A 23,979-nucleotide genomic window follows, 5' to 3' on the forward strand; every position below is an offset into this window, starting at 1 on the left:
TGATTATCATCAAATGTGACCAACTCTATGAAAGAAGGTGTTTTTTTTTTAAAGTTGTTGCTGCAGAGCATATGGGTCTGTGATAACACAATGCAAAATGAGGAAGAAAACAGCCATGACTAGAGAGAATACACTACTGTATTTTTCAGACCATAAGGCACACCGGATTATAAGGCGCACCAAATATTCTTCCCAAGTGTACAATATCACTCTGCCCCTCCCCAGTACACTGCTCTCTCTGGAAAGGGAGGGCAGAGTAGTTGGACTGTTTCTAACATACGGCAAAAATAAACGTAACTTTTATATTGAATTAACTTACTTGGTTTATTGTTACTAGAACGTATTCAGGGCGCGGGCTGCTTTACATGAATGCACTTCTAGTTACGGCATTACAGTCAGGCAGTCTTGTAGGCAGCTCAGGGGTCCAATCAGATAGCGACACAGACACGGTAATGCTCCGAATATCCATTGAGCAGAGCGGCTTTGTTGCTTACCAAAGTCGTACTTGCGCATATTAACAGATTATTGAGCACATTGTACCACATAAAATCAGCCAGTAAGCACAAAGGTAATCATGTATAAAGTGCACCGGATTATAAGGCACAGCATCAATTTTTGAGAAAATGTAAGAATTTTATGTGCGCCTTATAGTCCGAAAACAAGGTAGAACAAAATTGAAGAAGTTAAAACGTCATTCCCAAATAAGGTTTTACATTATTGAATTTAGAGAGAGATTATAAATCGGAGAATATTTAAGACTGCCGCCAATCTTCTGGAGAGAGGATGTTCCAGTAAAATTCACCCCAGGACTGCAAAGCACAGGAGAACTACAAAAAAGCCCCCCAAAAAACCAAAAAAACTAACAGCTTCATCTCAAACCCGACAAGCTACAGGTAGCTTGCTAAGAGTTAAAGAAGATCTCAGACCAATTAGAAAACAACTGAAAACAAATGTGGTTTCTTGGCTTTGAAGGAAAACAGATCTTCAATGTAAAACAAATAGCCAACCTGATTTAAGCTGGTTAATATCAGTTAAATGTGTCTAAATACCCCCATTTTTTTTTGGAACATCAAGTCAGAATGTGTCTTTAAAATATCGATGTACCTTTTAATGTGTTTCAGAGATGAAAAGTCCATGTAGACTGGAGATCAGTCATGACCTGGTTTATTACTTTGTCATTTCATTTCAACCTTGTTTTGCTTATTTAATTTTTTTATATATATATTGAAGGACCCGCTGACCCTCAAGGAAGGAAATTTCAATGCTCAATAAATCCCCCCAGGTGTTGAGCTGGTTATTAGCCAAATTAATCTGACAGCAAGGGACTGCGTGCGCGGCACTTTAAGTTTGACCCATCCCATATCCCTAGGTGAATGAAGTGCCTGCAGAGCGTAGTGTGATTAAGTGATGTTATTATTGAATCATAGCTGTGACATTTGAGTCGCAGCTGCGAGGGTTCTGTAGCAGTGGTGCACCTAGGCAGTACAGAAGATGTGAGAGAGCTGCGGTGGTTTTAGACATGTAAAAACCTTCCGGCATGCTGGTTCATGTGGTGAAGAAGTTGTACATGCTGCAGTGTTATATGCATAGGCATTTCTTATGGCACAAGGTCTTCCTACAGCATTAAAACAAAAGGCAGATACTCAATAGAATGACCACGTTTTCAAAACAGTATTTGAATGGGCCTCAAGGTTTCCAGAAAAAAAGGTATTTTGGACTGTTAAGTCCAATGTCTAGCCACGTTACATGGCATCCGGGCCAGAGTAGGACTGATTATCAGCCCTGGAGTTCGACCTATTATCATAAAAAAAATGCTGATTTATTTGATATTTCATCCTATTCCATTTCACTTGTAGGCTTTGTGTCTTACTTTTTAATGATGAAAAAATATATAACGGGCCACTGATGTTGTTTAGGTATAGAAATCAGTAATATTAGAACTGTTGTTTGTTTGTTCACACACTGTTACAACAGGTCACCTGTTTCTTCCATACTAACAGGAGCAATCCCCTCATCACCACTGGCTCTGCTTCTGGCACTACACCACATTTTGAAACAGGCCTGGGCCTTTATGGTATAGTTTTATTGGTATCTTAAAAAATTCCTTATCGTGATAAGACTTTGGATTTATCGTGACGATAAAATCCAACTAGTGGGGTTTGGAAACCCCCAAAACTGCCAGTATTGTCAGGATTGTTATTTTGGCTATTTTCTCCACTGTTGGTCTATTGAGAGCATCAATAACCATCAATGAATTCAAAAATATAATTCAATGGTGTTACTGTGTGCAGTGTGGTATACAGTGAGAGCTACAATGAACGGCTAACACCGAAGCTAACCACTAACCTAGTCGCTAAGCTAACAGGATACATCACCACTAGAAGTGCGCATGCGCGGCTAGCAAGCGGAAACTAAAAAGGAACGTGCACACACATTGGCGTTGCCTGAGCGCGTCAGAATTGGCATGTGGGATAACCAATAGATAAGTCGATTCCCCCGGAACTTGAGGGACAGATTTGAGTGAGAGCAGGAACAAAACCATGACAAATAGCTGCTCTTCGGTGCCAAGAGCAGTGATTGGTCAGAGTTTTCACAGGCCTGCAGCTCCCTCTGTGAACAATTTTTTTGAACCTCTTTTTCTGAATACATATTGTATTGACTACTTTCAGCATGGAAGGATGGTTTTAGCCAGTATAATAAAAAGTGTTTCTGTACAGGATTACCAACTATACCTTTAATGAGTGATCCTACCTGCCCACTCAGGATTTGTGAGCTCATGGCTGGCACTTGGTGCTGTATCTTGTTTCTGACTCAGGGGCTACAAGACAACAATTCCCAGTTATGTGGTGTTGTATCATACTATTATTTAAACCGTATAACATTACATTATGCGCCACAACATCACAAAAGTCAATGACTTGATAATTAACTTTTACCGTGGTTTGCAGGCAGGGTTCAACATTTCATCGTCCTCATTTGACGTATCAAACCTCGAGCTCATTTTATAGAAAAAGCTGCCAATTTTTGCACATTTAGCTGCGTCTATTTTCAGAGCTTTCCTCTTTAATTCTAGCCCTTGCTCTTTCTATTCTCGCACCCTGACGTAGCACTGACGTGTTGCGTCAGGGTGCGTCCAAAAAAACGAGTTACCAGTGGAGGCGGAGGCAGCCCAGGGAAAGTGGTGGCTGATTATTTGGGCTTGTTTTGCATCCACAAGGCCTGGGAAAATTAAAGTCACCGAGTCGACCATGAACTCCTCTGTATACCAAACGATTCCATCTATACGGCAGCTGAAGCTCGACCCAAGTTGGTTAAATGTGAGCATTGAGGCAATGCTTTTATAAAGCCGAGTGGGTACAAATCGATTCTGTGAGAGATTGGTGGTTGGGTCGACACAATTCTCACAATCGGTTTTAACATTTTGGCTTCATCGTTAGCGACAGGCCTTTTATGCGTGTGAGCTCCCTCGGGGTTAGAGAATGGAATACGTTTCTACAACGGGTAAATACCAGATAACTCTATTTTGTCCTGATACGTTAAACATGAAGGTTTTAAGAGGGCAGCTTTTCTCTTTCTTCATGGCTGCATATCAAGAATAATTTAAAGGAGGAAAGCGGGCGAAAAGTGATATTTAACACGAATATTTTACCTGGGGCAGCCCGGATGAGCCACCAGCGTGTCTCCATTTGACCATTTGAAGCTTTAATTTCCATCGGAAAGAAAGAATAACCAGACTCAGGATCAGTCCGACAGCTCTATCAATTTTTCTTGTTTTCACCCTCACACCTGCCTCAGGGAATGAGATAGACGTCTGCACGTCAGCACAGAGATACTGTGCTCTTAATGCTCAGCCTTATTAGACCGGGCGGTGTTCATGACTCTCCATCCCTCACTGATGTTTAATTCATGCTCCTTTCAGTCTGACACATTCAGCTTCGTTTCAGCTCCAACAAAGAGCAGCTGCTAATGGTCTTTTTAGAGAGGATGATTAAAATAAAACATACCACCGGATGGGGACGACGACAAACGGCAAGGAGAGGAGACAGTGTCAGAAATATATTAACTGCCGCGTGTGTTAGGCCTGACCTTTCAGCCAGGAAGGTCTGTATCAGAGAAAATGGACAGAAAACACAGAGTCTGTTAATTAGTCTGCAGGTTCTTTAATATTTATCTTTTCTCCACAGCGGCAGCAGTTAATTCAGCAGAAAGCCCAATTAAAAGTTCTGTTGGGCCTGGAGTGTGACTTGTTTCTGCTAAAATTCACTAACAGTTGTGTGACATTAGACATTTGCACTCGTGATGCTGGCTGACTTATACTAAATATTTTAGTATAATATATCAGTTGCATTTTCTTTGGGGGTTTTAGATTAAAAGTATCTTAATACAAATGTCACTTTGTCACTTACCATAATTTTATTTTGTAAAAAAAAAAATTATGAAAACCGTCCGGGGTATCATTTTACTCCTAATTCACAATTCTACACTCCTTTGTGTTAGTCTACCACAATACCACCCAATACAGTGTATTTCATTTATTTTGGGTGTTGAATGACAAAATATAAAAATGTTGAAGAGGTATTTATACCATTGCGAGGCACTGTGTCTTTGCCTTAGTGTATCATCTGATGGACCAACGGCAAATCAAGTCACACTTACATAAATTGGTGCTTCTGTTCATTTCTTGAGATTTGGTTTATGAGGATGGTAAAAATCTGATTTGTTCTTGGTCCAATAATGAAAAGTGCTCAGCTCAAAATTATTTCTTTTCATCCAAAATAAAGTAATTTAATGCAGGTAAGCTACTAACAGCTCATGACCTCTCCACAGGACCCTTTAAAAACCTGTGAATCCTCCCTTTAAAAGAGAAACTACACAAAAATCTATCAAACCTTACAGCAACAACAGCCATGTCTTCTCCATGACATGGGGATATTAATTTTACATTTTGAAGGAAAAAATGTACTAAAGGTTTATTCAAACATTTTGTAACTCACAAGGGAAAGACGGAGGAGAAAAGTTCAAAATTAGATGCGCTTGTCATCACCATCTCTTTACTGCTGTTTGAGAATATTGTTTGGAAAAAAAAACATTAATTATCTAAGTTAGGTTTATTATCTTACAATTACTTCATGTTATTTTTATGTGTAGTTCAATGAAATCTGTTAAAATGCCGTCTCCAGAGAGAAAGTGTATGACACGGTGGTAACATTTCAAAGTTATGTTGTTGCAGTAGACCTACCTTTCAATATGACACGTCTCTCACGCAATGTGTACTTGTTGTTCAGCTCCTGGTTTTGATTTTCTGACACATTTGTTACATGGAATCTAAGCAGCAGCTGCAGATGTCCTTGAACACACCATCAAAGTAACTTTGACAAGAGATAGGATGCCGTGTGTGCAGATAATGTGCAGGCTTCGTGCATCTCACTTTCATGATCAGCACGAGTTCAGTAAATTGAACTGCTAACGCATTTTTTTTGTGTCAGAAAATCAAAGGTGTTTCAGTTGCACTTTGGTACACTGATGCTTTTTGACTGCAAGAAGTCCTCGAATTCACCACGAAGAAAATAAAAGGCGACTAAATGTCTGGTGAACCCATTGGCTCAGATGAGCGAGGAAGAGAATCGGCCCGGAAGAAGGATCTGCGCCGGTGTTAATTATTCCCAGTTAGAGGAGGATCTATCTGATGCTGCTCCTTTAAAGAAGCGATCAGCTTAAGTAAGGTTCACGTGTGACAGAGAGCTCCTTTCAGGAGCAAGTGTTTTCCCCAAAACACACTCTTTCCCTTCGATCTCCGTCTATACGCAACACCTTCCATCAAAAGGTTCCCTTTTTCTTTTTTTCTTTTTTTACGTCGAATCATAAAATTCAGATGTGGCCCGATCAACCTCAAAGCGGCAGCTCCGTTCACTTGCTGACATCTCTCTGAGAGTCGCGGGGTTTTAAAGTTTAAACACAGACGTAAGCCTGCCTCGGCTCACTTTCTCAAGACTTTAAGGAGAAACTTAACACGAGGCAGATGAAGGTGAGGGGCTGCTGTCATCCAGATTAAATTGAAGACATTAAAACAGAGTTAACACAGCTCACGTGTTAATCCCGCCGCCTTCGCAGACTCGCTCACCTGTGGTCAGATAGTCGAGAAAGTTTTAATTGGGCCGCGAGTTCTTCCGTCTTTTCCTCACAAAGGCAACATGAGAGAGATGATAAAAACTTTAGCCAAAGACAATAAGATGAATTTAAACTCAAAGCCGCGTGCTTCAGAGAAGGCCCTGTTATGATTTCATCAGCTTGATGGGGCTTTCAGTGAACGTGTGCAGAGCAACCGCGCAGCCATCCGAGATTATTAACTTCAACAGCGCCGCTGCTGGACAGGACGGACTGTCAGACAGTTTATATGAACATCAGATCAGCTTACATCTCACTTTCTGCAGTGTTTGTGGACAATTCAGGGAGCTCATTAGTTCTTGTGTTTTCCGCAGAGAGTTATGGACGTGTCAGCCTCCTAATGAGCCTCTGCTCAGGCTCGCAGTCCCGATAGGTGACGCTAACATGAACTTAGGTCACATGACTCCATCGGGTTTTTACCTCTTTCAATATAGCCAGTCTATCCTACAGTAACTAAATCGTCATCAGCTTGGAAATCTTATGGATAAGGCTTTTAAAACTCACTTAGATGTGTTTCCTGTATCTTTGCAATGCAATTTTCTTCCTATTTTTGACTTTGGATGCATGTGTGCATTATAATAATCATTCTCAAACCAGACAATAATACACAGAACAAATTAAACAAGTTTAATAGTTGAGTTCAATGAAAAAATGAGTCTTTTAAAATACTGTGGATGCATTTCAACTCCTTTGGGGAATTTATTTACTGTGTTGTTGTGGTAGAGTTGGATGTGGGCACAGGCAAGATGACAGTGGTCTTTTTTTTAAAGGTATTTTATTAACATAGTGCTGGAAACTTTGTAACTATTTCCAGATTTGTAGAGATAGGTTGTTTTCTTATCTATTCTTAAATTCTTTATATCAAGTCAAAATGTGTCACTTTTTTTTTTAGGTTTTCTAGCCTACTTATGTCAAGAACCAGACAAGCAGGAGACCTGAAAATCAAGCCAGACACGGAGTTGCATTTAAAAAAAAAAGGTTTACTAACAGAGACCAGAAACGTGGCGCTGGCAGGATTCCTCCGCAGGAGCAGGCTGGAGATCTGGCAGCGAAAAGAGAGTTCAGAGGTGACAGGGAGGATGGCTGGCTAGATCAAAGTCTGGGGAACAGCCGCGGGTCATGCATGTGAAGCCAGAACGGGACTAGGCAAGGCTTGTTAGTCATGACACCATTGCAGGTCGTGGTCCAGAAATCAGAAGCTTGATGGATGTCTGATAAGGGCAAAGAGAGACAGGGAAAGGCAAGAAACGTGATTTAGGTTGTGCCAAGTCAGGCATTTAGGCACGAAAAGCAAAGCAGGGCATCTATTAACTAAAGCCTTTTAATAATCCAGCCCTGTCTTGCTGTCTGGGAAAAGTTTATGAAGAGCAGGGAAGTGCGGTGCGAGCTTGACTGCACAGCCGCGGAGAGGCAGGCTCGCGTGTACGGTGCAGTTATCCCAGAACATGGGAGGAGTGGCAGGATGAAAACAGCAGGGAGGTCAGATCAGGAAAACTTCATGCTGTCAGACGGGATCTTTTCAAGCATACTTCTTGATTCAACAGATCGAAATATGTGGTTAATCAAAGTTAACGCAGCATTGCGTAAAGAAGGGGTCCACCCTCATGGTTGTTCTTGTGATGCTCTTTCTCTGATGATAAATGGACTGCATAAGTAAAGTCCTTTATCAGGTCTGAGGACCTCAAAGCACTTTACTGTACAACCAGTCACCCACTTACACATTTACATCCTCATGATGACCCTCTGACCACCGGCAGCAAAGATACAACGACTGAGGCGGATGGAGTGGGTGTTCGGACCGGGAACCCAAAAGTTACAGGACAAACTCCTATCAATGTCCTGCGCCACTGGCAGTCCTAATATTAAAATTTGATGGGTGATCTGAAATATTTAAGTGTGACCAAAAAGTGAAAGTAGGAAAAATCTGTAAGTGGGCAAATATTTTCCCACTGCACTGTACAGCTTCACTCACATCCTGGAAGTAAAATACCCAAGGAAAAACAAAAATGTTGAACTGTTAAAACTGTCAGAGCTTTCGTCATGGCTCTCTTCACTGATTTCATGACTTTGTTTTCAGTCTTGCTTTAGAGTGTGCAAATCAGTGTTAGAAAACAATTTAAATGGGACAGCTTGTCAACTTCGTGCAAAAGCCCTGATTTTTATGGACTTAACAGAGATGAAATTCATTCACAATAAAAGTTGAAATGAACTTTGTTACCTCGATGGTCCTCTGATTATTCAAATTTCCACATTCCCAGATCTGTGGGAAGAGGAGGAGGAGTGGCAACCATCTTTCAGTCTGATTTATTAATTAGTCCCAGGCCAATTAATAACTACAGTTCTTTTGAACATTTAACCCTCAGTTTCCCTCATCCAAACTGCAAAGCAATAAAACCTCTTCTGTTTGTTGTTTTGTATCGTCCACCAGGCCCTTACACTCAGTTTTTGGATGAGTTGTCAGATTTCTTATCTGATTTGGTGTTAAATACTGATAAGGCTATTATAGTGGGTGATTTTAACATCCATGTTGACACAGAATGCGATAACCTTAGTGTAGCCTTTAAAACTATCCTAGATTCAATTGGTTTTGCTCAAAATGTGCATAAACCGACGCACTCTTGGCTCCATACTTTAGACCTTGTGCTGACATATGGCATTGATTGTGAAGAATTAACAGTATTTCCTCACAACCCTGTCCTATCTGATCATTTTTTAATAACATTTGAGTTTAATCTAACTGAGTTCTCCACCCCCAAAAGAGGGTTCCATTATAGTAGATCTTTATCGGATAATGCTGTATCAAAACTTAAAGAGTCTGTCCCCTTTTTAATATCCTCCGTATTGCAGAAATGCCCTGTAGATGGCAGCAATGTTGTTTCTTCCAATTCACAAATAGATGTCTTTGTAAACGGTATGACTTCGTCATTGCGTTCTGCATTAGACAATGTAGCTCCCTTGAAAAAGAAGGTGATTATTCACAGGAAGCTGGCTCCTTGGTTTAATTCAGAGCTGCGTTCCTTGAAGCACAATGTTAGGAAATTGGAGAGAAAATGGCGCTCTACACACCAAGAGGAATCCTACTTAATCTGGAAGAACAGTCTATTGTTGTATAACAAGACCCTTCGCAGAGTTAGAGCAGCATATTTTTCATCATTAATTGAGGAGAATAAGAATAATCCTAGATTTCTCTTCAGTACAGTTGCCAAACTTACCCAGAGCCACAGCTCTGTTGATCCATCCATTCCCTTAGCTCTTAGCAGTAATGATTTTATGGGATTCTTCATAAATAAAATTGATTCCATTAAAAATAAAATAATTGGCATCCTCCCAAACATGATTACCTCATCCTCAGTAAGTGAGGCAGCATTGGAGGAATCCTTAGAACCTGCGCAGTGTCTGAACTGTTTAAAAGCAGTAGAGCTTTCTGAGCTATCTAAAATTTTAGCTTCATCTAAACCTTCTACCTGTATGTTAGACCCAATCCCAACCAAGTTGTTTAAGGAGGTATTCCCTCTGATCAGTGGTCCTATTTTAGACATGATTAATCTATCCTTGGTAAATGGATATGTACCACAGGCTTTTAAAGTAGCTGTTATTAAACCTTTACTTAAGAAACCATCTCTTGATCAAGATGAGTTAGTAAATTACAGACCTATATCTAATCTTCTTTTCTTATCTAAAATTCTTGAGAAAGTAGTTGCTAATCAACTATGTGAACATTTACAAAGTAATGACCTACTTGAGGAGTTTCAGTCAGGCTTCAGAGCTCATCATAGCACTGAAACAGCTCTGGTGAAGGTCACCAATGATATTCTCATGGCCTCAGATAATGGACTTGTGTCTATACTTGTCCTGTTAGATCTCAGTGCTGCATTTGATACAGTTGATCACAATATTCTCCTGCAAAGACTTGAGCATACTGTAGGGATTAAGGGAAAAGCATTAGGCTGGTTTAAATCTTATCTGTCAGACAGATTCCAGTTTGTTCATGTTAATAATAAATCTTCCTCAAACTCTAGGGTCACTTGTGGAGTACCACAGGGTTCAGTCCTTGGACCAATTCTATTTACTATATATATGCTTCCGATTGGCAAAATTATCAGACAGCATGGGATTAATTTCCACTGTTATGCTGATGACACTCAGCTATATTTATCCATAAATCCTGATGAATCCAATCAGTTACTTCGACTGCAGTCATGTCTTGATGACATCAAAAGCTGGATGACTGTAAATTTCCTGCATTTAAATTCTGACAAGACAGAAGTTGTAATCTTTGGGCCAGAGTCTTCAAAAAATAAAGTTCTTAATCAATCCCTTAATCTGGATGGCATTAACTTGGCCTCTGGTAATAAAGTTAAAAATCTTGGTGTTGTTTTCGACCAAGACATGTCATTTAAATCCCATATTAAACAGGTTTCCAGAGTTTCCTTTATTCACCTCCGGAATATCGCCAAAATTAGAAACATTCTGTCCAGGAGTGATGCTGAAAAACTAGTCCATGCATTTGTTACTTCAAGGCTGGACTATTGTAATTCTTTACTATCAGGAAGTCCACAAAATGCAGTTCGAAGTCTTCAGCTGATTCAAAATGCTGCGGCAAGAGTTCTGATGAAAATCAACAAGAGGGATCATATTTCTCCTGTTTTAGCTTCCCTTCATTGGCTTCCTGTTAAATCAAGAATAGAATTTAAAATTCTCCTTCTAACGTATAAAGCCCTTAATAATCAAGCTCCATCATATATCAGAGCTCTGATTACCCCGTATGTTCCTAACAGAGCACTTCGCTCTCAGACTGCAGGTCTGCTGGTGGTTCCTAGAGTCTCTAAAAGTAGAATGGGAGGCAGATCCTTTAGCTATCAGGCTCCTCTCCTGTGGAACCAACTCCCAGTTTTGGTCCGTGAGTCAGACACCCTATCTATTTTTAAGACTAATGTTAAAACTTTCCTTTTTGACAAAGCTTATAGTTAGAGTGGCTCATACCCTGAGCTATCTCTATAGTTGTGCTGTGATAGGCCTAGGCTGCTGGAGGACATCAGGGTCTAATTTTCTCACTCTACTGATTTCTACTGTTCTTCAGTCTACTGTTCTCCAGTTTTGCATTGTATTACATTGAAATGACTGTCGTAATTTCAGCTTTTAACTTTTGCTCTCTCTCTTTTTCTTCATAGTAGGTACACCTGGTCTGGCGTTCTGTTAACTGTGACATCATCCAGAGAAGACGGCTCACCCGCTACTTCCATCTAATGTAGAACAGATTACTAGATCAATGTGTGCTTCTGTGCTTTTTTGTTTCTCTTGTTGTGTCTCTGTTCTGTCTTCTGTAACCCCCAGTCGGTCGAGGCAGATGACCGTTCATACTGAGCCCGGTTCTGCCGGAGGTTTTTCCTTCCCGTTAATGGGTGGTTTTTCTTCCCACTGTCGCTTCATGCTTGCTCAGTATGAAGGATTGCAGCAAAGCCATGGACAATGCAGACGACTCTCCCTGTAGCTCTACGCTTCCCCAGGAGTGAATGCTGCTTGTCGGGACTTTGATGCAATCAACTGGTTTCCTTATATAGGACATTTTTGACCAATCTGTATAATCTGACCAAATCTGTATAATATGATTGAACTTGACTTTGTAAAGTGCCTTGAGATGACATGTTTCATGATTTGGCGCTATATAAATAAAATTGAATTGAATTGAATTGAATTGTTAGTGGCAGCTTTCACCGGCTGTCTTCGTGGCTGTTTGTCGTTTGTCCAAAACTTTTCGGTTCAGTTTTGCACAGCACGCCTGCGCCTGGTCCAGTTCCTTTTCCTGAGGTGCTTTGTAACTGTGCAGGAGATGAGATCGCATACAGCGTGGAGGTGGAACAACTGGAACGACAACCTCCTTTTGAGGTCGAAGGAGCTGATTGACGATTTCGGGAGGTGTAAAATTCAGCTCATCGTTATAAATGGGGACCGGGTGGAAATGGTTCCACATTTCAGGTTCCTGGGCACCTACATCAGCCAAGACTTGACCCAGAAAGCCAACTCCACTTCAATCCTGAAGAAGGCATGGCAGAGATTGTTCTTCCTGAGGATCCTCAGGAACCGGAGAACTGAGCCTTTGGTGTCCCTCTATCGGCGCTCTGCGGACTCAGTGTTGAGCTATGGCATCTTACTGTGGTTCTCCAGCTGCACCGTGGCAGAGAGGAAGCAGCTCCGGAGGGTCATAAACACTGCCCAGAGACTGATTGGCTGCCCTCTTCCATCTCTGGAGGAGATCTACAGGACCCGCTGCCTCCGGAGACCCCGCAGCATCATCAGGGACCCCTACCTGCCCGGCCATCACCTTTTCAAACTCCTGCTCTCAGGGAGGCGTTTCAGGGCAATAAAGTCAAGAACTAACAGACTATAAAACAGTTTCTGCCCAAGAGCTGTTGTTGCCCTTAACAACGTAATTTCATCCAAACCCAGATCCTTATTTATCTATTTATTTTTCCATTAACAACCCAGCTTATTTATTTATTTACACTGCCATTGAGAGTTTTACATTTTGTTGAGCTTTCTTGCACAATGACAATTAAAAACAAGGAGAGACAGTATTTTTCTCTTCATGCACACCGTAAAATATATACTTTTGTACTGATTGCAATATTCCTTTTTTTAATTTAGGTGTTTAAATTTGCACGTCAAGATGCATCTAAAAAGCACGTTTTATCCCTAGCGCCTTAGTAGCCAATTTGCCGTATTACTCTCTAAGAATATTATGACTGTTTCCTTCTGTGAGTTTTCTTTACACACATTTGATAAATGCACAACCTGCCTGTAGAGTCACAGTAAACACTTCAAGACGGCCGCAGCTTGTTGTGTCTGTTTTAAAATACGAGTTGCCGTCTCCACGTCATCTCCCGCGTGCAGGTCCTAGGGTCAGTGTCAGAAAAAAAAAAAAAATGTGACTCTTCCATCACCTCCTCAGATCTCTGCAGCTCCGCTCTACTCTCACTCTCATGAATAATAAAGATCAGAGTTGAATTATTAATGCAGATTTTTGCACACAATCTGCAGGGGCCATTATCCAGATCTCTGATGGATCTCATTTAACTCTGACAGATTAGATGGATCCACAGTCTGGCGACCTGCTGCCTCGATTGCAAAGGGATAATCTGCTGCTGTGGTCTTGATCTGCGCCGGGCGGGAAGGTTGCCATAAAATTTTCCATATGAATGAGACTAAAGGTTTGTTTCTTTTTGATGCTGAGTGGTGGAAATGTCAGCTCCCAGGACAGGCACATTCTCGCTGAGTAAAGAGAGGGGAGGGAGGGTCCAACTTGAGGCTCCTCCATCTGTGAAAGGTCATGGTTCAGACGGCACTGCCGAAGGAGGGCTCAGATCTCCACTTAACTTCTGAAAGCCCACAAACAAGATAATCCTCTGATTTGACACCTCAACCAGACGCTCATTACTTGCCGCACTTTGTGCAGCCGCTCGCTCGGAAATTTGCCGTCAGGACGAGTTTCCTTCCGTTTCATTTATTCAAAGTATGGAGCCGAGCAAAGACTCTCAGACTGCAGTGCAAAACAGAAGCAGCTGCCGGCAGCAAAATAACAACACATTTAAATCTCTGTTGTGCAGAAAAACACCACAGCCGTGCCCTAACATACAACTTTAATGTATTTTTTTTTCTTTTTTTTTGCCAAAGTTCGGAAAAATTACATCTATCATAAAATGCTAAAACACGTTTACACTGCTGGCATTTCTCTGTGATTTATCAGCTGTTTGACAGAACGTCAAACTTTCTAAGTTTTTGCTTACTTAGTCACTAAGATTAGTTTTTTTGCCTCAGAATCTCACATTTAAGCGGTTGATTATCATTTTTCAAACAGAAATCAGTTTCCCAGCAAGTTAAGCTTGCGATAATGGTAGACCTTTGGAGGTTTTATCTACTATTTCATCAACTCTAACTAGAAAATGACTTCTGTAGAACATGGTGTACTGCAAAAGTATTCGCTCACACACACACACCCTACCCCCTGGTTATTTTCATTTTTTGCTGCCTCCCAACCTGTAAGTAAAATAGAGTGTTTTATACTTTGCACCATTTCATTTACAGAACATGCCTACAACTTTGAGAATCTAATTTTTTTTTCTTTTGTGAAGCAAAGGTGTATAACTGTTCACCCTCACTAAGGTCAGTATTTTGTAGAGCGACCTTTTGGAGCAATTACAGCTGCAAGTGGCTTCGGACTAGTCTATACGAGCTCACCACATCTTGCCAAAGGGATTTTTATTCATTTTTTCAAGGGAAAATTGTTCAGGCTCCTTCATGTTGAATGGTTTTCATTTTTGAACAGCAATCTTCAAGTCTAACCACAGATTCTTGATCGGATTGAGCTCGTGAATTTGACTAGGCCATTCCAATACAATCAAAAATGTTCCCTTAAACCACTTTTCCTTCTGGAAGGTGAATCTCCATCCCAGTTTCAAATCACAGGTAGCCTAACAAAGGTTTTGCTCAAAGACATACCTGTATTTATCACCAACCATCTTTACCTCGACTTGGACCAGTTTCTTAGTCCCTACTGCTAAAAATATCCACACAACCTGATGCTGCTATAACCATGTTTCAATGTGGGAAAGTTGTTCTTCGGGTGATGGGATGTGTTGGGTTTAAACCCAACATAGAGTTTTCCTTTTGTGGCCAAATAATTTAATTTTACTCTCATCTGACCAGAGCACCTTTCTCCATACATTTGGCATGGCTTTTTAACAGTAACTAGTTGCTTATTTTTTGGCCACTCTTCCATAAATCCCATCTCTATGGAGTGCATGGCTTATTGTGGTCAGTTGTGGAGATCTGCAGCTGCTTCAGGGTTGCCTTTGGTCTCATTCTCAACAGGTCCCTAACTTGTTTGGAAAATTCCTTTGTTTTCATCTTTTTTATCGGTCTGCAGCCTCGGGTGCCTTTCAGAAAAGGTGTGTTTATACAGGCAGCTCAAGGCACTTTACAAAGTCAATGTCAATCAAATCATACAGACAGATTGGTCGAAAAGTTTCCTATCTGAGGAAACCCAGCAAATTGCATTGAGTCTTGACAAGCAGCATTCACTCCTCCTAAAAGAGCGTAGAGCCACAGTGGACAGTCGTCTGCATTGTCCATGGCTTTGCAGCAATCCCTCATACCGAGCATGCATGAAGCGACAGTGGAGAGGAAAACTCCCCTTTAACAGGGAGGAAAACCTCCTGCAGAACCGGGCAGTGTAAGAGATCATCTGCCTTGACCAACAGATGACAGAGCAGAGACACAAAAAAGCACAGATGCACACATTGATCTAGGAATCCTTTCTATTTTATATGGTAATGGTGAATGATCTGCCTTCCCTGGATGATGTCACAGCTAACAGACCTTCAGACCAGATGTAACTACTATGAAGAGAAAAAACACAAATAAAAAGTCAAAAGTTTAAATAACAACAGTCAATGCAAATTGGAGAACAGTGGGAGAACTCAGCACAGGGAAAAAAACAGACCCTGATGTCCTCCAGCAGCCTAAGCCTATAGCAGTATAACTATAGAGATAGCTCAGGGTAACATGAGCCACTCTAACTATAAGCTTTGTCAAAAAGGAATGTTTTAAGTCTAGTCTTAAAACGGACCAAAACTGGGAGTTGGTTCCACAGGAGAGGAGCCTGATAGCTAAAGGATCTGCCTCCCATTCTACTTTTAGAGACTCTAGGAACCACCAGTAGACCTGACCCATTACGTCATAGAACCACCTTGTCATATACAGACCGAAATTTAAATGAGCTAAAGCTTAGCCAGATTGGGTGGAGGGCATCTGATACAGATTTTATATTATTGTCACAGATTCCCACCAGAGGATTCCCAGCACCGGACGAGGTTATTCTACACATAAATATGTCAAATTGAACAGAGTTCATGTCCTGCTAGAAGGTGAGTCTTTCCGGACTCAAATCTTCTGCAGTCTCAAACTGTTTTTTTTAAATTGAATTGCTCTATATTTTAACTTGTTCCTGCTAAAAAACAACAACGTCCCTATTCCCGAATGTGCAAGAACCTTAAAAGCAGGATACACCTCCAACATATGAATTAAATCATTACCCTTGATTCCGCTCCAGGAATAGGAAAAAAGTTGCGTTTTTATGACACTTTCTCTTTAGCTAGGTTGTCTGCTCTGTCCACACCCTCCAGTGTATAAGTTGCGTTTAGGAACCTTTTTCTGAGAGAAAGATTCATTGATCAGAGTTAAGAAAACATTCATCTGAAAAATTATCAGGATTGGACTGGAACTGGGTGAAAAAGCAGCCAAATCTCTGAAAAACCTTCAAAAAAGCCTGGGACGCAGCAACATGAGCACTTTAAATGAATACGAGAATGTCACGATCAAAGCAAATAAATAAATAAAAGGGGGCTGAATAAAGAGTTTTGGACAGAAATGCATTGTAGTTAGGCAGATGCCTTATATGGCTGGTTATTATTTCATTGTCCGGTATGTTCTGAAATAGGGGACTGGCATAAAAGACCATCTCTTTCAACAGAGAACCACCTACCGATGAATAGAAGAACATTTTGACAAATACACAAACATTTCTGCCAATTCCTGCTCCTCTTCCTCATTGCTGTTGTGTGACACTTTCGATCCGACAGAAATAAAAGTGCTGAAATCATTTTTTTTTATTTTCCAGGAAACATCACAGAAAATTGCAGCAAATGGGCAATCGATCCATATGGAGGGCTTGTTCTGAGCTTTTCAAAGAAAGGAGAAAAGGAAGAATTACAAAAGCCCAAATTATGATTCAGGACAGAAATATTTTTTTTTCTTTCCGTTTTGTATTCTCATAAGCAGAGGCAGAATGAAAATACATTCAGTTTACTGGCAGATCCAAATACTTTTTTTTTTTTTTTACTCGATCAGTTTACAACAGCAGTTCAGAATCATCATTTTAGTGCAGGAAGCTATGGAAATACATTTTTCAAAGGAGAAAAAAAAGAAAGAAAATTTAAATAATCACCACTCACTGTTTGAGGCAACAGGGAACAGATGCATTAATTAAAAACATTTAAAGGATCCAAGTTATGTTTTGAAGTGAAGGAGAGAGTATGAAAACCTCTTCACCTGGATGTCTCCTCCTCTTCCTGCTCCTAGAGATTATCTTGGAGCTGAGCCCCTTCAACCTCCTCAAGTCTCTAACACGAAAAAGAAACGAGGCCTTGACAAATCAGCCGACACCCTGCGAGCCTGATTGTTGTGTGTCTGATCACAGCTGCTGTTAAACTCCCACGGCAAATCACGGAGAAGAAGCAACTCCCTGGAGAGAGCAGAGAACAAGAAAACGAAAAGCATCAATTAACGTGTCAGAGGAAGCACGGGAACTGTTCTTCTCCGAAAAATGCGGCAATATCCCCTGTGGAAATAAGGACGAAAACTGCTCAAACTCTGCTTCCCTGACATACACAACACGTGTCATTTATCATTGGGAGTGTCTGAACTCTGAAGACATCACAGAGGGTGTAAGACAGCAGAGGAAACCGCTAACACACGTGTTCAGTAGATGTGAAGCCATTTTAGACAGGGGCGTGCACAGAACAGGATGGAGGGTTTCAATCAGCAGCTTTAGGTTCAGAGTCTTGCAGTCATCCTGGTCTCCCCTGACTGGATCAGATAGAAATGTTCAACACCAGCGCTTACTAACCAATGCATTACATGCAATTTCATGTTTGAATTTATTCTTCAAACACTGCTCGTGCTTAAATGTGCTTAAATGTGCTTAAATTATTTCCATCCATCCATCCATCCATCCATCCATCCATCCATCCATCCATCCATCCATCCATCCATCCATCCATCCATCCATCCGTTAATCACCTTGTCTGACATGTTTAAATGTGCAGGTGCTGATCCAAGTTCCTCCTACACAAGGGGAACAGAATCGACGTTATTTACTTTAAATTTGTGCACACTAACAAGGAATTTCATATCAGTTCCACTTGTCTCTCAGTTAAGACAATTTTAAATTATATGTTATAAAAAGGGAAATCAAAATAGAATTTTTTTTTTTGTGAATATGTATGTATGCAGTGGTTTATACAGGTTGCATTAGAGCAAATATGCATGGTGTCGATATGGGCACTGCCTGTTCAGTGGGCCTTCTTCTGAACAGTGTCTGTGTGAGGACCATCCCAGGTCCTGAGAAAGGGTGGTTCCTAGGAACTTTAAACGATCCACGGCCCACTGAGTGTTTTTGAGGATTGTGAGGGAAGGGAGTTAGGGAGGTGTTCTCTAGAAGTCTGCCATCATCTTCACCATTAACTGCGTCACGTCAGGATTTTAAAATAGTCGGCTGAACAAAGCCTGAGAGAGACACCACATGTGATGAATAAAAAAAAGCATAGATAAAACAGGTTTGCTCATACAGTGTCTGGTGTGCGGTCTGACGGCAAGCACAACACACCACACACAAACAGATTTCACTCAGGATCATTCAGATATCAGACGGGAAATCTTATGAAACCTCTCAAGATCAAACACGAGTTCAGAATGAATAAACATGGATGATGAGGAAGAACAATGGCATGCTGCGTGTTTGTTTGTCCTCAGGGACACCCCACACACTAGGATATTGGTGCAAGACAATCCAACATATTAAATATCCCTGATTTGAGGTCGGAGCGATCCTGATGTTCTATTGATGTTCTCCTAACACACCACACATGGCAGGATATTCTCTTAAGATTATTCTAAGAGACACGTGGATAGTCGGCGCCTGTCGGAAGGGGAAGATTGGGGCAAAAACGTGCTAAAAATTCTGCTGTGTTAACCAGTCTTTATAGCAGGTTAAGCTCCATGTGGTTCTGACCACGCTAGTGGAACAGCTGATCCACTTCTTGTCTTTATGCAGACTCATCATTTCCTTGATTAGACCAATAACAGTGGTATCATTTGTGATCTTCAAGAGTTTCCCATATGGGTTTGCTGAGGTGCCGGTGCAGTCAGAACCTTATTTGTCAACCTGTCAATTACTGCAGGAAACAAGGAGGGGCTCAAAGCTAAGCAAATTCTGCATCTTTAATATTTTTTTTTTGGCATGAAACCATTCTGCTGCTCAAAATTGTTCACCTCTGGCTTCAATTTAGTTCCTACTACTTTTTCCCAACTCGCCAACTTTATACCTCTGTAGTTGCCACAACTCTACACTCCTATCTCCTTTGTTTGGTGTCAGCACACTTTTCAATTTTTCAAGCATCTTGCTTTCTACATTCTCATTGAGTAGCCTGTTCAAAAACTCTTTCCTAGACATTTCCACACCACCAAAGGTATATCATCAGGCCCAACTGCCTTTCCACGCCTTTTCAGTCTCTACCTCACTTCATTCCAGCTACTTCCTGGTCCACAATGATCATTTGTGATCTTTGCTCAGTCTCATTTTTCTCATTCATCAACCCTTCAAAATACTCCCTCCATCTTCATATCACACTTTTTTTTAACCTGTCAGTAGATTTTATCTCAAACCTTGATTGGCCTAACCTACTGAACATCCTTCCTATCTCTGTCTCTTCCTCATCAACCTGTATACATCCTCCATTACTGTCCAACCTGTCATACAAGTCATTCTATCCCCTTTGTTTGGCCTTAGCTACCTCTACCTTTACTTTATGATGCATTCCCTTTTTTTCTGGTGACTCTCTTCTGTTTCCAAAGGGTCCCACTTTGTCTTAGCTGATCTCTTTTTAAAAAAAAAAAAAAAAAAAACACTCCTTTACTTCCTTACTCCACCACCAAGTCTCCTTGTCAACTTTCCTTGCTGAAGAAATATTTTTTAAATCTCCTACCTGTCTCCCTGATAATGTTAGCTGTAGTTGTCCAGTCATCTGCATGCACATCCTGACCAACCAGAGCCGGTATCAACTCCTCCCTGAAAGCCACACAACTTTCTTTTTAGCTTTTAACCCTTTGTCCTCTACTCTGCCTTTGTCCTCAATATTTTCCTCACCATCAGAGTCATTCTACACATCACCATCCAGTGCTGTCTGGCAACACTCACCAACCACCTGCTTGCACTCACCAAGTTACTTCAGGTTACATTGTCTACACAAGATGTAATCCACCTGTGTACTCCTGCTACCGCTCTCATGAGTCACTCTGTGCTCCCGTCTCTTCAGGAAGGAAGTATTTGATACAGCCATTTCCATCCTATTTGCAAAGTCTAACACTATCTGCCCTTCTGCATTCCTGTACTGGATACCAAACCTGCCCATTCTTTTTTCATCTCTGTTTCCAGTGCCAATGAAATGTGCACCAGCCATCGCTCTAGGGATATTCCGCAGCACTTTATCTAACTCACTCCAGAATTTCTCCTTCTCCTCTAACTCACATCCTACTCGTGGAGAAAAACAACATTGAACACCACATCTTCAGTTCCTAGCTTCAGACTCATCACCCTATCTGACACTTATTACCACCAGAACATTCTTGACAAATTCCTCCTAAGTTAAGTCCTTCACCATTTCTCTTCCCATCCACACCATGGTAGAAGCTTCTAGCCTTATTACCTTTCCACTTGGTCTTCTGAACACCCAGTATGTCCACCTTCCTCTGAATCATGTCAGCCTAATCTCTGTTATGGTCCCAACATTCAAAGTCTCTACTTTGAAGTTTTAGACTCTCTCCTTTCCTCGCATCTCTATGTCTACACAAAACGTCTTGCTCCAGTTCTTTGCTTACCAACTGTAGCCCAATTTCTATCAGTACCCTGTTGGTCCCCAGCATTAGTGGCGGCCATTGTTAACCTGGGCGTCGACCGACCTGGTGTGGAAATCATGTTATTGACTCATATTTTAAATCTGTATGCCGTTCCTGACGCAAGCCACTGCATATGACTGGGCTCGGGGTCAACCAAAAATCGGTCGCCGGACACTGTGCCCACTTTGAACCTGCATTGGATTGCAACCTGCGCCGGAGCAAGAAGTTTGTCCTGTAATTGCTGGGTTGTCGGTTCAAACCCACACGCTGTCCCAATGCTTTCTCAATGTGTAAATCTGGCCAAGTGATTAACATGTAATTACTAAATAATTAAATTACGTACTAAAAATTACAGGTGAATGACATTAAAGGTGTCTAGGTAGTTTGCGTCTTGCAAATATACTGTCTTATACATAGTTTATCACTGCTGGCTGCTTTTTAAGAAACATATGTAAGTGACAAATGTTTCTTTTACTTTAGACTAGTGAGTAATTATCGAACAGAAACATACATTTAGTTATATTACCTCACTTGGAAGAGAGCTGCATATGTATCAGTAAATATAACTCACAGGTTCTCTGGATATACTGTTCATATGTGGGTGTTGAGTCTTATCTTGCAGATTCCGCCTGAATTAAAATTCCCCCCTAAAGGTTAAAGGATACAGAGTCTGCACTGATGTGCAGATGTTCTTCAGTGAGGAATCCTGTCAGAAGATCAGTCAGCAGAGCAACTCGGAAGCCTACTCAGTTTTATCAGAGGAAATCATCAGGCTTTAATAGTTTTTTAATGAGTTTGTAGAATGCACTCTGGCGACAGTCTAATAAAGAACATACTCTGCACTGAGAATAAGGCAGAATAATATATGGGGCAGAAGTGGCTCTAATGAAAAGATGATGAGAGGGATTCCTGCGAGATGGAAGGAGGAAAGGTGTCAGGAAAAGTTAAAACAGGGGCCCTTTTAATCATCACGTGCTTACAGAAGAAATTAGACAAAGGTGGGAGAATAGGGCAAAGTAACAAATGTCAGCAAAACGCAGTGAGATACATTCAGGCAAACAAAGACATTCAGAGTTGAACTTTAATCATTTCATTTTGACTTTTAGCAAAGAAAAGAAATCACCCAAGTAGGAAATTACCAGGTTTAGGTTTTTGGAATAGTAAAATATCAGCAGTCAATCTTTTTATTTAATTTTAGGTTTTATTTGAATATTATAGATAGCCACAACATCCTGCAACGTTTTACTCAAAAACATATTTGGGCACATCTATTCATTGAACTTGGCTAAATACAGCAAGTGTTTTGGATGACATTTCTCAATGTTGTTGCTAAGAACAGACTAAAATTATTTTTAGACCAACAAAATAAAAAGCATCTGATCCGAATAATGAGGTAAATGTACACCTTTCTTTTATTAAGGCAAACATTTGAGACCATTTTTTTTTGGGATATACAATGATTGGGTCCTGCACAACATTTAGTTTGAGGTGTTGACTTGTCTTTCAAATTCCACGTATCTCAATCTAATCCAGCACCTGTGGGATGTGCTAAACAAACAAGTCCGATCCATGGAGACCCCACCTCTTAAGTTACACCTCTTAAGTCTTAAGTAGGATCTGCCGCTAACATCTTGGCGCCAGACACTACAGCACATCTCCAAGGGTCAGATGGAGTCCATGCTTTAATGGGTCAGAGGGACTAAAGTCCAAGAAATAAACACATGAAGCAGGACAATAAAATCAGGACAATACAAGGAAAAAATGATCAGCCAAACACCCTGGTTTCTTTTGCAAATAATCCCTGAAAAAGTTAGAATAAAGTTGTGTGTCTCCTGGAAATGTATTTTCCCCCTGCAAATACAGATATCTTATTGATAGTTAAATATTTGCCATTCTTTTAGGTTTTCACACACTACTGGAGAGTTACTCTTTGTTTAACCAACGAGATTCAAATATGTGAACAATGTATTTGGGGGTTGGTCCAATTACAATCTGTCTTAACGTTTTTTTTTTTTTAACAATATCCTACACTTTAAATTTTTCTCTAATTTGATCTAATGCTTATATCTTGCTATATTCCCTCAGTATTACACTGGAGTATACATTGTTTCTTGTTTGCATGTATACTGGTCAGGAGACCCACAAACAAGTAGTTGCATCAATATTGCTTGTTAATGATGTACGGCAATCGAGGGCTTTGTTTATGGAGATTCTTTAGAATGTGACTTCCAAAAAAAAAAATACTCAGAGCAACCAACAGAAAATTACAAACCTAAAGAACAGATAAGGATTGGAGGTGAAGCAATGGCTTTCATAAAACTTGTTGCCTAAGAATTTACCATTATGTCGTCATTTAAATGCCCTATATATTCAGATAACCACTCACGCTTCCTTTGCATCAAAATAAATGCCTTTAATGAGATGAGTTTTAAACACAATATTGCAATTTGTGCTGAAAAATGTGCAGGATGTTTTTTTTTTTTTTAGACCAGCATGTGTCAGTAACGTGAGACAGAACGGGACAGTCAAATTAGATGGTAAAAAAAAAAAAACAAGAAAATGACAAGAGGATGAAGACTATTTTTCTTTGTCAAAAAAGCTCACAGCTCACACCCCTTGATACATCTTAATGTGAGACATTAGTTCAGCTTTTAAGGTTTGCCAGTTGCCTTTTCCGCTCATCCTCAATTCCTCGGCATGTTTTCTGTCCGTCTGGACAGGCTCTTTGCTGCTTTATGGACTTCTTTAGGTACGTGATGCAACATCCGTGTAACATTATCATCATGTACAATGATGCAAACATACATGAAAAATGTGCTGCACCTTGCCTCTGAGCGGCCGTCTGCTAAAGCAGTCAACATTGTATCGGCTGGGAAACAAAGAGTTTTGTTTTAGTTTTTAAAGCGAGGCACAAGTTCATATGTAAATCCAAGTGAGGTGGTATTCAGATTGAGAGAAGACATATAAGGATGTGGGGAAGCAAAGGGGGGGAAATAAAAAATAAATAAAAATAATTGACAGCGCTGCAAATAATTATAGCAATGTTTGTTATTCAGACATGTCAGGATTTTTATATCTCTGCCG

Source organism: Fundulus heteroclitus, unplaced genomic scaffold (assembly GCF_011125445.2).
Source record: "Fundulus heteroclitus isolate FHET01 unplaced genomic scaffold, MU-UCD_Fhet_4.1 scaffold_51, whole genome shotgun sequence".
Classification (NCBI taxonomy): Eukaryota; Metazoa; Chordata; class Actinopteri; order Cyprinodontiformes; family Fundulidae; genus Fundulus; species Fundulus heteroclitus.